The 14,251-nt window shown below is 35.8% G+C and overlaps 1 long non-coding RNA gene across 1 annotated transcript in view; it reads right to left on the bottom strand.

Moving 5' to 3' along the window:
- LOC113244786 (uncharacterized) overlaps positions 1 to 14,251 on the bottom strand; it is a 613,758-nt gene that overhangs the window by 521,364 nt on the left and 78,143 nt on the right. The gene's annotated exons all lie outside the window — the stretch shown is intronic.

A 14,251-nucleotide genomic window follows, 5' to 3' on the forward strand; every position in this document is an offset into this window, starting at 1 on the left:
CACAAAGATGATATTGTATGGACGTATGTTTCGATTCTTTTTGGCATACACATAGGAGTGGAATTGATGGATTACACGGTAACTTTAACATAATTACTTTCTAAGGAACTACCAAACTGTTTTCCAAAGAGGCTGAACTATTTTATATTCCTACCAGCAATGCACGAGGACTTTAATTTCTCTACATACTTGCCAACACACATTAATGTTTATCTTTCTGCTTATAGATATCCTAGTGGGTATGAAGTAGTATTTCATTGTGATTTTGATTTTCATTTCCCTAATGACTAATCACGTTGAGTATCTTTTGATATGCTTATTTAAACATTTACATAACATCTTTGGAAAAATGTCTATTCAATATTTTTGCCCATTTTTAAAATGGGTTATCTTTCTTCTTATTGTTCAGCTATAAGAGTTCTTATGTTTACTGTATACTAAACTCTTATCAGATGTATGTTATACAAATATTTTCTCCCATTCTGTGGGTTGTTTCTCGCTTTCTTGATAGTGTCTTTTGAAAAGTTTTTAATTTGATGAAATGCAATTTATATATTTTTTTTCTTTGGTTGCTTATGGTTTTGGTATTTTACCTAAGAAACAGTGGCCTAATCCAGGGTAACAAACATTCGTACCTATATTTTTCTAAGAATTCTATAGTTTTTGCTGTTAAATTTAGGGCTTTGATTTATTTTGAACTAATTTTTATATCTGGTGTGAGGCTGGGGTCCAACTTCATTCCTTTGCATGTGGACCCAGTTGTCCTAGTACCATTTGTTGAAAAAAACTATTTTTTCCCTCATTGAACTGTCTTGTCATTCTTGTAGAAAATCAATTGACCATAAATGTTTATTTCTGCACTCTTAATTCTGTTTCACTGATCTATTTGTTTATTCTTATGCCAATATCACACAGTCTTGATTATTATAAGATTTTTTTTTACTGTAAAAATCCTTTTTATTGGGGCTCCTGGGTAGCGCAGTCGTTAAGCGTCTGCCTTCGGCTCAGGGCGTGATCCCGGCGTTCTGGGATCGAGCACCACATCAGGCTCCTCTGCTGGAAGCCTGCTTCTTTCTCTCCCACTCCCCCTGCTTGTGTTCCCTCTCTCACTGGCTGTCTCTCTCTGTCAAATAAATAAATAAAATCTTTTTTAAAAAATCCTTTTTATTTTTTTAATGATGTTATGTTAGTTACCATACAGTACATCATTAGTTTTTGATGTAGTGTTCCATGATTCATTGTTTGCATATAACATCCAGTGCTCCATGCAATACGTGGCCTCCTTAATACCCACCACCAGGCTAACTTAGCCCCCCATCCTCTCCCCTCTAAAACCCTCAGTTTGTTTCCCAGAGTCCGTAGTCTCTCATGGCTCATAGTAAGTTTTTAAATTATGAATATTAGTCCTCCATCTTTGGCTCTTTTAACCCCATCTTTAGCTATTTGTTCTAAACTGCGAGTATAAGTCTTACAACAAAATTTTTTTGGCTATTCTGGATCTCTTATATTTCCATATAAATTTTAGGCTCAGTTCATCAGTTTCTTTAAAAATGCCAATTGGGATTTTGATAGGGATTGAAACCGTAGATCAACTTGAAGATTATTCTATTTTATTAAGTCTTATAATCCATGAAACATGGATATATTCCCATTTATTTAGGTCCTTTTTAATTTCTTTCAGCAATGCTTTGCAGTTTTTAATATACAAGTCTTGCATTTCTTTTTTAAAAATTATCATGGAATTTACTTTTGAATCTATAATTCAAGTGTAAGCTTTTCCATGGCAAGAACCATGATTCTCTATTCCTTCTAAACCCATTGCACAATCATTAGTTCTTATACTGATTTTTTAAAATTCAGAATAAATACATTCCATCAAAATTAACAGCTTCTTTCTAAAAGATGGCATTCCATACCCTGAACTTCATATGCTTTCCTATTTCCATATCTTTGCTTACTCTTCTTCCTATTTAAAATGACTTGCCTCTTCATCTTGTCTAACCATCTTTCTAGTTTCATATCTTAACCAATTACATCCAAAGTAAAATTGTTCAACTTGTGTCTATTACATAAATCTGAATGAGATTCTAATGTCTGGATCATAGATCAGTAAATCAGTTCTTTTTTAAAGTCTTAATTTTTATTTTACTTTATGCATGTAATTCAAAAATAGGTGAAAGACTGCTAACTATAATTTTAAAGTTGCTTTCCCTCACCCACAAGAACATGTCTATTATATATATTTGGGAAATAGCTTAGAGCAAGGGTTGGCAGATTTTTTTTTTTATATAAAGGACCAGGAAGGAAATATTTTAGCCTTTGCGGACTATATGATCTCTTTTGTATCCATTCTACTCTGTCATTGTAGCTGTACTCTAATCTGTCAAGGAGACAATATGTAAGTGAATGTCTGTAGCTATGGCCCAAACAAACTTTATTTACAAAACATGTGACAGGCCAGATTTCACTCTGGGACTGTACTTTGTCAACTTCTGGGTTAAACCTTGAAGAACTCTGCCCCAGCACATTACTGACTTGTATTAGGACTTGTATATAACGTGTTATACATGTATTATTTCCCCCTATAGAGTAATGAGAGTAGAGTCATAAACCCTGTCATGGAAAATAGGTTCAAGTAAAATTTCTAGATTTTTTTTTTTTTTTTTAAGAAATGGGACAGGAACATTATAGAACACAACAGAAAATAAAAATGCTTAAGTTGCTTATTAGTCCAAATGTGTTCCATTTGGGATATAAACCAGGAACACAAAAAGTTAAGAATGAGAGCTCTTAGCTCTGTTTTCCATTTGGCAGAACAATACAAATGACTCAATCAGTATGTCAGCAATGTTGTAGCATGCTTTACTAAGGTCATTCCCCTTCTTTGGAAAGAAAGATTAATACCAAGAACTCATTTTAATATCAATTTTTATAAATTGACATAAAATTATTCTGAGATGTTATGATACATTATTTTGTTTCGTGTTTTTTAAAAGGCTGTGTTTTTTTTGTTCATCAGTTTTCTTTTTCAAAATGGCACTTTCCACGTCCGCAAGCAATGGATGGCAGATAAGTTCTCACCAGTTCACAGGATTTAGTGGCTAACGGTGAGACACCCAACTGATTCCAGCAGAAATATGACACTGGCGAGGAAATCTATGGGATGATTGGCAGGCCCTAAACCAATGATCCTGATAAATAAATGCTTTATAGGGAACTCAACAATAATTAGGCCCTCAAGGGCAGGGCCCCCATCTATGTCATTCCATGTCCCTACACCTAGCATAGCACAGTAAGCACCCTATGCATGTTTGTTAAGCTAGACCAAACCCCAGTTTTTACATTTAGTATGTCAATACATATTGAAGTTCCCCTAAGTGAAAAGCTGTCTTCAAGGCCTGGTGAAAGAATAAAGGGAAATATCTTTAGCCAGAGGAAATTACAATCAAAGGGTATAGAAGAGAACAACACAGGAAAACACTTTGTACTACTAAATAAATGTACTGGCTTTCTTAACAATAATTACAAATTCTGAATGATTCTTTTGTAGATTTTAAGGCACTGATGCATGCAGTTCTTTATGTTCCCAAGAAACTATGAAAAAGATCTGATATTATTGAATCCATGGGACACATTAATTTCAGAGCTGGGATAAGAATTTGCGTGCTTTTTTCTTTCTATGTCTTTGCTTTTTTTGTTTGTTTATTTGTTTGTTTTTTGTGGCTGGCCTTTATTTGACTATTGCAAGTTCTGGTAGTTTAAACAGTCAAGACTTGGGGCGCCTGGGTGGCTCAGTCGTTAAGTGTCTGCCTTTGGCTCAGGGCATGATCCCAGCGTCCTGGGACCAAGCCCCGCATCAGGCTCCCTGCTCCACAGGGATCCTGCTTGTTCCTCTCCCAGTCCCCCTGCTTATGTTCCCTCTCTCGCTGGCTGTCTCTCTCTCTGTCAAATAAATAAATAAAATATTTTAAATAAATAAATAGTCAAGACTTACTTTACCCACCTAAACAAATGCTCTCTACTTTTATGTGTTCTAGTTCAAATAATTATTCTATTCCTTGACACAAATGTTTAGATCCAGGAATGGGAGGTATATGTTTTCAGACTATCTCCTAAATGATGTACCTGGCTCCTTGCTCTGAAAGCCCTCCATTCTCCATCAAATTAAGTCACCTGGCATGCACCTACTATCACAAATTCATTCTAGACTATGAGATGGACTTTGTTTCTCCACAGAATAAATTTGAACCCTAGATCCTAAGCAATAAATCATCAAATTCATTGTCTCTGGTTCTCCTTGCCTTCAAATTGCTTTTTTTATAATACAGGTTTTGGATAATTTGAACGATGTTCCCCCACACTGACGCCAAGGAGTAGTATATCATCATCATTTTAAACATGAATTCAGGAGCCAGATCAGCTGAGTTTGAATTCTGGTGCCAGCACTTACTATCTAACAGGCCAAGTTTCTTGACCTCTCTGAGCCTCAGATTCCTCATCTGTAAAATGAAAATAATAATAATACCAATCTCACAGAGGTAGGTGAGGATTAAATAAGTTACTATATATACAGTGCTTAAAATAGTACCTGGCATAGAATAAATCCTTTCTATATATTTGCTATTATTTGAAATTTTATATTTGCTTGCCAGACATGTTTTATGAAGACTTTGTCAAATTTTTGAGATCAATCAGAAACAAGTTCATCTCATTACCTACATCAAGAATGACAGGCAAATTTAAGTTCCCACTAAGAAAAAAGGGCATTCAAATTTTCATACAAGAATTGAAACTGTAATATATGACTTCTGTTCTTAAATATAACCATTCACAACCCTTCCATTTTCTATTTCCCCTTCAGGTCCACATAGATGTCACATATATTTTAAGATTTAATTTTAACTTCCTTAAAGTATAATTGTCAGGGATACAACTGAAGAAGACTGTTGGTCACATTTCCTTCAAGTATTTTATCACATTAACATTTTTTTCCTTTTTATTTCTGGGAAGACCCCACATGGATATATATTTTGGAAAACTGAGTCCAACTCTGTCATTCTCCATTTCTGTTAGCTGAGTTTATGCAGCAATTTTTGTTAGTAACTATCTCCTTCCTTAATTTTTTCACCTATGTTCACTGTGTACTGGGAGCAGAAGCACTATTTCTCTTTAGAATCCTTTTCTTTTTTCAGGCTTGTGCTGAATCATGTTGAAGGGAAGGCAATAGTACCAGAGAAAATACAGATGGCTTACACCAGTATGGTACTATTTTCATTAGCAACTCTAATTGCAGGACAATCTTTAAATCTTTTTTGAGATGACATTATTATTTTAAAAGGAAGTCAAAGAAAAGGTTGGTGATTTTATTAAAATTTTCATCCCAGTCCTTTATATGTACCCTGTAAATTTTTATATTATTTATAATAAAATACATGATATATTTTCTTTTCTAGACATGCTACTCAATTTGATGTCAGAGAGCTTCAGCAATTCCTGAAGTCAAAGCTTATGGGAAATGCTAGCAATTTCCAGTGACCTGATAATACAAAAAAAAAAAAAAACCAAACAAACAAAAAAAACACCCAACCAGCATAAATGCATGTCTTGGAGGTAAGTGGATGCTAGTGTAGGCCTTATAAGTTAAAAGCAACATTTTATAATCTCGGCAAGATGTAATGGGTAGTCAAAGTAATGAAGCTAACCCAGGCGTAATGATTAATCTCTGTGTGAGTCACGACCCTGGCAGCTGCATTCTAAATGAACTGTAATCTATATAATGCACTCTCAGGAAGACCAGACAACAAGAAGTTGCATTAGTCCATAGTGCAGATGGCCAGACTGCATGTAGAAGTATATGCAGTTCTGGCCTAAAAGAGGAGAGGTCTAAATTGAGCAATATTCATAAAACGAACTGAAATATCATGGATATTTACTGGCTCCAGTTTATCAAAATAAAGTGGCATCGGGTAAATAGCTATAAGCTGGGATATTTAATAACAGCTCCATGGGAGAAGTAAAACTGAGCAGGACTTTGTAAGATGGGTTAGGAGCAGAAAGACTATTCTAGGTAAAAGATACAACATGGACAAAGCTATAGTGATTGGAATTCACAAGGTGTTTTTGAGGTAAAGTGACTGGTGCAAAGACTAGATGTTATGAATGGTCAGTAATAAAAATATAAAGTTTAGCCCATAAGTAAAATATTTTGACAATCCTCTTTTAGTAAGGTTGGCAAAGCCTGTTTTAACTAACCAGTGGTGTGATGGTTGGCATTATCTTTTGGAAGGGACTGGGTGTTGGCATTGAGCCCCACCATTTTGGCAGATAGTTTTCAGGATACACAGATGGATAATCTGGAGACTGATTCAGGAAACTTACAAGAGAGGAAATTTTTCAGATGGAAAATAGAATGGCCTCCTAATAATGACTGGATCGAATCTGCTTTGTAACAAACACTGAAAGTTAGCATGGTATCAGGGAATGGGCACATACTTGATGACAAGAACCTTGGAAGTCAGTCCTGGGGCTGCCAATACCTGGCTGTACAACCCACTTGTCTGGGCTGCAGTTATCTGTAGAAGGAGAACATTGGGCCAGATGATCCCTGTGAACTCACTTTTGAACAACATTTACACATGATACTTTATATCAAGGATTTTATTAAGTGATCCTATGTCTTTGTTGTCGGTCAGAGGCAATCAGTCTAAAAAACACACATGAAAAATGCTCTCATTGCCTATACACATTTATATACTTTTATATCCTAAGTACATATAACTGCAAAATAACACACAGCCTCAGCATGCAAGTTTCACAGACTGCTTGGGAAGTTGCATATGGTGGCAGTAACCAAGGACTTTATAAGCATTCATCCTACAGATGAAGAAGCTGAGGCACAGAAAGGTCATATAATGTGCCTAAAATTGCACAGCTAATTAATGACAGAGTTGGGTTTAGAAGGTGGGCAGCATGTTCTGCACTCACACGCTTCTGCAGGTACTACCTCTCTAAACAGAAGTTGGTCATCGTAACCTGATATGAACGACATACATGGTGGAGCTGTGCTCAGGCAAGTATAACAACCCAGAGATAAGGTCTTGGATGAAGCTCTCTATTCAAGGAAACTGATGGTAAGAGGCCTTGGTCCCAATGAGTAGCTGTAGCCATTGTTATGAGGTTCTCTCTAGAAGTTTTTCAAGGCCATAACTTGATAGAAATGTGCTTGTATAGGAGGGGCCTGACTTTCATTTAGAACCATATTGATTCCAGGCCCTCCAGATTTTCCCCTTTGGCCCTTCCAAGTATTAATGGCCAATGTCAACAAACACACTCTCTCTCTTCATTTCCCACTTTCATCCCCTCTCTTGATATCTGCCCCAGCAAAGCTTGGGAAGGGAAATGAACAAGTATATGCAGCTATATATGCTAAAATCAAGCCTAACACATCTGTGTTTGCTTTCATTGAAAAGCCAAGAACTCTCTGGTTTCCAGCACATTTCACCTTGAAGGTCCAGGAAAGAAGAATCAAGAGGGACTGGTCATGGACCATAATCTCAACCAAGGACTCCTCCCAAAAATATTAATTCATTCTCTCTAATGCTTGCACGACACTCTAAGTTAATTCCTGAGACACGTCAGCTGTTCCTCAAGCTGACTGAGGAATGTGTCATTAGAGACTCAGTTAAAAGCCCCAAGTACTTCTCACTCTGACCAGGGTGTCAGAGGTAAAAAGTCCATGAGGGTTTTATAGCTGATCCAGCCAAGCCTCCTCCACACCCGACACACCCTCCAGATGGCAAGTTGTCTGCATTTTAAGTCACTGTTAGAAGATGTTCAAATGCTTATTGCAAAGATGACATACTTTCCTTGCAGCTCATTTTACTAAATTAAAAACATTAAACATAAGTGTCTCTTGAGGTGCTTTTTTTCCCCTTCAAAAATTATTTCTCTGAATTAAAATGTGTTTATACAATTTCAGATCAGAATTAAGCAATCCCTTCTTTTTTTCACCTGCCAGGGGATGTCTGAGTGCACAGACAGCCTTTCTGAGAGCAGGAGGTCCCCAGGGTTACTAGTGTAATTCTTTTTACTCTGGGGTGCTCAAGCACGGAATTGCCTACAATCAATTTGCTTTCACATCCTGGCATTAAACTCACTGTATATAAAAGTATCACAAGTATTTTCAATGTAAGTCTAAGTAGTAGTGATTTAAAAGGCTTTTTATTGTAATGAAAAAAAATTACAAGGCATAGTAAAAGCTGCACAGCCTATTTGACTGAATCCAATCAAACACATGTAAGATTCCCCATAACCTCAAAATGGGTAAAAATTACTTAAAAATTAAGAAGGACAATTGATAGGAGTCATTTTCATGTCTGACAGATGAAGCAATTGTGCCTGAACAATATTTTGACCTCTGGTTTCTAAAAATACAGAATGAATTATAATTTAACTTAGTGCTATGGGAATACAGGTTCTTTTCAAAGATACAGCTATAGATATAAAAATATAGGTACTTATATAATATAATCTTCTAAGTATACAGCTGTTTTTTAAAGGCAAAACCAAAAGACTTCCAATAAAATATGTATCCTTAGTTATCATGAGTACTCTTAATGTCGATCACCGATGTTCGATTAGACATCAAGAAGTATGGCTTAGGCATCTACAGCCATTGCTATTCAAAATTACCACCATTAAAATCTGGTACACACAATACCCTTGAACCAGAACAAAAGTATAACATAAATATACAAATATTGTTATAACTGCCACAAAGTTCCTGACACATAGGAGGAACTTCAATAAATACTTGTTGTATGGATGAAAAAATGAATGAGTAAATAATATATCCAGAGGCAATCTGCCTTTCTGTACTATTTTGATTAAGTCATTTTCTTTTTTGCCTTTAAGAAAAATTAGTAAAACAAGTCAGAAAATTGAGTTACAAACTGTGGTTTGATGGCTGTTTGATATTTTTAGCCATTCTAGAATACCAAAACCATCTCTCTGACTTAGTCCTTAACCTTTGGTTCAGAGTCCTCCTTATACAAAGGCAGAGTCCCCTTCCACCACCACCAAATGGCATGTTATTGAATCCCATAAGAGTTGACAGAGCAGCACTGAGTTCGTTATTTTATTCACTAAAGAGGTGGAAGAAACTGAGTTGCCAGATAAATTATAGGAAGCCCATTAAATTGGATTTTGATAAACCATGAGTAATATTTTAGTATAAGTATGCCCCAAATATTGTATGTGACATACTTTTATTCATGGTTTATCTGAAACTCTAGTTTCACTGGGTGCTGTGTAGTTTTATTTGCTAAACCTGGCAACCCCAGAAGGAAAGCAAATGTTCTGACTAAATACCAAGTGTTTCCATGTATGCAGACTCTAGTAGAGTAAGTGAACCTTTGGGTGGGAAACAATAGGAGAATTATCTTGATGCATTACTAATGGCCAACTTTTCATAGTTGCATTACTAATGGCCAACTTTTCATACCTAAAATGGTGTTTTTAAACAGGCTTGATCTTACAGTCATGCTGCATGTTGAATGCTTACAAAGACAATGAGAGTATTACATGTAGACAAAGAAAGATTATAGAAAATGAAGAAAGGAAAGACCAGGGAGATGTCAAGAGGCAGAATAAAAATTTTTGACATTAACAGTCCCTTTTAAGAGGATATTGGTATGCATATATGTTTTTATAGACATACACTCAGATTAAAGATAAAAATGACTCCTTCAAAAATGCTCTAATTTTGATAAAATGTCAACTGTGTTTTTATACCATGAAAGAAATCTAGTGCTTATGAAAGGTGGCAGATTGATTGATTGAATAATTATTAATATTTATTACATACCAGCAAGAAGCTAGAGGCTATTCAAACGCACAAGCCAGGTCTCCATAGCCTCAGGAGGAAGTGGCCTGTCTTGGAGCAGTGGGTGACAAGGTCTTAAAGGGCAAGATGACATATGTTGTTGCCGAGCAGTGGGTTGAGATATTTGTTCAAATGAGAGCTGACAATCCATAAAAGATAGCTAGAAAATTCTTAAAATCCACAATGCTCATAATCTAAGAACTGAAATCATGCCTTTTCCTTCTATTTCAAGGATCCTTTTGATATCCAACCATCAAGCTAAGCCCTGACAAGAAGAGTAAGTTCCCCTGTATTCAGTTTCAGGCCTGGCAGGGGTGGTAAAAGGGCTCCCTTATGATACAAACACTCACGCCTGATCAGGGCCTCAGAATTCTTTTCCAATAAAGTGCCAGACTGTGAAAGCAGGACTTCCAAAGCTTATCTAAGGGAGAATAGGGAACATTTGCAACCATATCTATAATACAATCAAGGGGAGAGAGGAAAGTAACATTTCTTGAACCATCATAGGTCAGACCTGTGCTAGGTGTTCTAATATATGTTATTTTATTTTCACAGTTCTCATAATAACAGTGTATGACTAGCCTTATTTTTCTCATTTACCAATGATAATCTGCTGACCCTAATAGAATTTAACTAGGTACTCAAGATTATAGACCCAAATATTGGTGATTCTAAGATTCTAAGTCAGGCCTATCTGTCTAACATTGAAATGTAATACTTCCAAAAATGTGCAACAATCTTCTTCACCATTTGATAAAATATCAGAATCTTGAGCCAGTCAAAGAAAAGGCTAAATAAATAAATAAAAAGGAAAGACAAACAAGATAACTGAATATTTCTCCTTTTAATAATGATATTTTCTCAGATGAATTAGGAAATGGTGATTCCAAGGCAAAAAAAAAAAAAAAAGTTGCTTACTATGGTGAAACTATCTCAGTTTATTTTTGGTATATGACATTTCCCAAAATAAATTATGAGAAACACAAAACTTAAAGTTTCATTACTGTTTAGCACCAAAATTAAAAGCAAGAAAGTCAAGCTCTGGAAAAAAAAAATGCCATTAATTTTAATTTCAATTCCTAAAAGTTACTATTAAATAAAAAGAAACTATAAAATACAAACTTTAGGTCACATCACAAAATAAAATTCAAATCAGATAATCACAGGCTGTGAAAGCTTGACTTCCAGATACGTATACCCGGTATTAGATTCATAACCTCACTTCTTACCAACTGTGTGATCTTAGGCAAATGACTCAGCCCTTCTGTGCCACAGTTTCCTTGCCTATAAAGTAAATATAGTAACAGAACCTACCTCACAGGATTGTCATAAAGATTAAATAAGATATTTCATGTAACCTGCTTGGCATATAACAAGCAGTCAATAAATACCTGTTCCTATTTTTATCGCCATTAAAATGTTTTCTTAAAAATGGATATGCTGATGTAAAACAAGGGTTTTGCATTTATCTCTGCATATTTCAAAGCCAAGACTACTGGACATCAAAAATGCAAACAGTGTTCTCTAAATTGATATTAAAGTGTTCCTGGCAATACTGCTTCTTAAATAACTTATTTTCCTAATGAAGCACAGAATTCAAAATCCCAGGCTGAGCCCATTTATACTGCTCTGTTGTATTAAGATGCTGCACACAAAAGAAATCATTTGGCTTGCAGATAGCTGAATCCAGAAAGGAATCCTCAAACCCTTTGTCACCTGAAAGCTCCCACAGCCACATGGCTGAGTTTAAACCACTCACGATTTATCAATGTTATTCTGAAATGGAATCTTCAAGCATGATGTGTGTGTGTGTGTGTGTGTGTGTGTGTGTGTGTGTGTATTTTCAGGAAGAATGACAACAATCTAGAGAGGTAAACATAATGCCTAAGACTGGGTGCACTGACATCCCACTGCGGTTGGGTAAGTTGTGTGGCGTCCCAAAGGCAGGTGCTGTTGTCACCTGGTACAGCCTCTAGTGATCCCACTGAGTGAGCCACAAGGCTTAAGGCCCAGGCACGCTGCATTTTTATTCCTCCTAAAGAAATTTACAGGCCATTTTCTCACCCTTCCCCCTGAGCTAGGATATTGAGGTAAAATGTACCTACTGAGTAGGTAATGTATTTGGTATTAAGGATCCATCATATGTGTATGTCTTCTGAGCATAATGGTTCCTTTGGAGCTATTATAGATACGCTGTGAATAGATATTAGGAATAATACACAGAGTGGCTGAAGGAGGTCCCATATTAACTACTGTCAGACTTTTAACATTATTTGAAACTAGGTTTTTCTTTTTTTTTTTTAAATTCCTGGGGTTTAATACCTCTATACTATGTAAACTGAGTGCTTTTCAAAGAAAGCTCCAAATTCCTACAGAGCTGTCTTTAGGTGAGCTTTGATCTTTGCAGAGCACCTATCTTGTGTTTCTGTAATTGCTCTGGTTTAACAAGGCTCCTTAGCACGTGAAAGGGGAAAATCCTTTTATTAAGGCTATAAACCTAACTGACCACAGTGATGGAATGTGCAGCTTGGGGGTAGCCCTTAGCTCCCCAGGAAAGACAAAAAATGGGAAACTGGGGAAGTCTTCATGTTAAAACAAAATGAAATATTTATTAAACATGTTTCTGGTGTCCCAGGTGGTAAGAGGCTGCCCCGTGGTCCGCTGAAAGGTTTGATCTTTGTTAAGTATTGTGAATGCTGATTTCAATAATGGGGCGAAAGCTGAGGAAGTCATGGCTGAAATTTTGGCTAAAGATGACAGCTCCAGGTTTCAAGTTGCACAAAGCAGTCTGAGGGATTAAACCAACAAAGCCTGCTCAAAAGTATTGAGTTTCCAAAAGTGTAATCTTCCTATCTGTGATTCACACTCCTAGGATGGGGAGGATTCCTCATTTACTTTGACTTTGCCATATTAATCTTACTTTACAAATACATGCGGTGATTTATATCATGTTTAATTAACTGATTGAGGGCTCCAGTGGTAAAAATGGCATCGCATTAAGCTCTGTCCGTATGGCAAATTCGAATCACATCTTTAGCCTTGCAAGAACAAAATATCCCGAGAGTCGCTGATGACAGGATGTAGGAATTGAAATCAGGTCCCTCCTGTTGTTTGAGAATCCAGGGAGGGTGCCTGCCATATGCCCGTCACTTCCAGGGGGGGAAATGACAGGATAAAAGAAAGGAAGGCTATAGTTCTTCCAATATGTTCAAATCTCAGATGAAAATGATTGTGCAGCAGTGCTGTACAGAGGCCAAGATTCACATGAAAGTGCATATCCCAAACTTTGCAGAGAGCTTAATGAGAGGGTTTTGTGTTGTTTTGATTTGTGTTTTTTGTTTTGTTTTATTTTTTTCTGAAATGGCTGCCCAGGGTTTTTGAGAACTGATAGATTAAAATGCTGTGGTTTGGAGTCGAATACAATAAGCAGGGAAATAAAAAAAATAAAATAAAAAAAGGGAATTTTTATCTAATAAAATATATGTGCACTATGATTCAGTAAAAAGCAAATTAGGTTTGACTGCTGAAAACCACACATTGGGATACTAGTTTCAAAGTTAGCATTTTTGGAAGTGGAAGTTGTCTAATTTTTCTCCTCAAAAATCTGTGGTGATTATTTATGACATCTAAAGAAGAAAATATAAATTAACTACTGATTTCCTCCAAATGATTTCTTTGAAATTTTAAAATGCATTTTAAATTATCTTAGTAAAACAGCATAATAAAAGTCTGAAAAGAGGCCAAAAAAATCAGTTTTACTCCTTAACATGATGATTCACATTTTTGTCCATCCTTTTTCAGTGTTTCATTATTTGCACGTCTTAAAATTACTTTAATCATTTTATACCTTAATCTTATATACCAAATGTTTTTCACTTAATATTTTACTACACATTTCCCCTACTGCTATGCACCCCTAATTTTTATTGGCCGCATAATATTTTATAGAATTAATGTTATTGTTTTTCTAAGCATGCTTCTATTGTTAGATATTAAAACATCTTCTGACGTTTGTTTTTATAAATAACATTAGAAAGACAATTTTATACATACAGCTCTTATTTTACATTTTGAATTATTTTCTTATGATAGTTCCCCTATCTATAGGTAGATTCCCTACCTATACACTTCTTTAAACAATGTATAAGAAATTTTTCTTCCAAGAGAAAGTGGAAAGTAAAACATTCTGTGAGGTATCCCTATTTAGAATATCTTCCCTCTATGTGGAATCTACAAAAAAATAAATTCAAACTCACAGAAACGGAGAATGAAAAGTGTTTGCCCCAGGCTGCGGGAAGGGGAGAATAGGGAGATGTGGGTAAAAAGGTACAAACTTTCAGCTACGAGATGAATAAGGTCTGACAATCT

Source organism: Ursus arctos, unplaced genomic scaffold (assembly GCF_023065955.2).
Source record: "Ursus arctos isolate Adak ecotype North America unplaced genomic scaffold, UrsArc2.0 scaffold_8, whole genome shotgun sequence".
NCBI lineage: Eukaryota > Metazoa > Chordata > Mammalia > Carnivora > Ursidae > Ursus > Ursus arctos.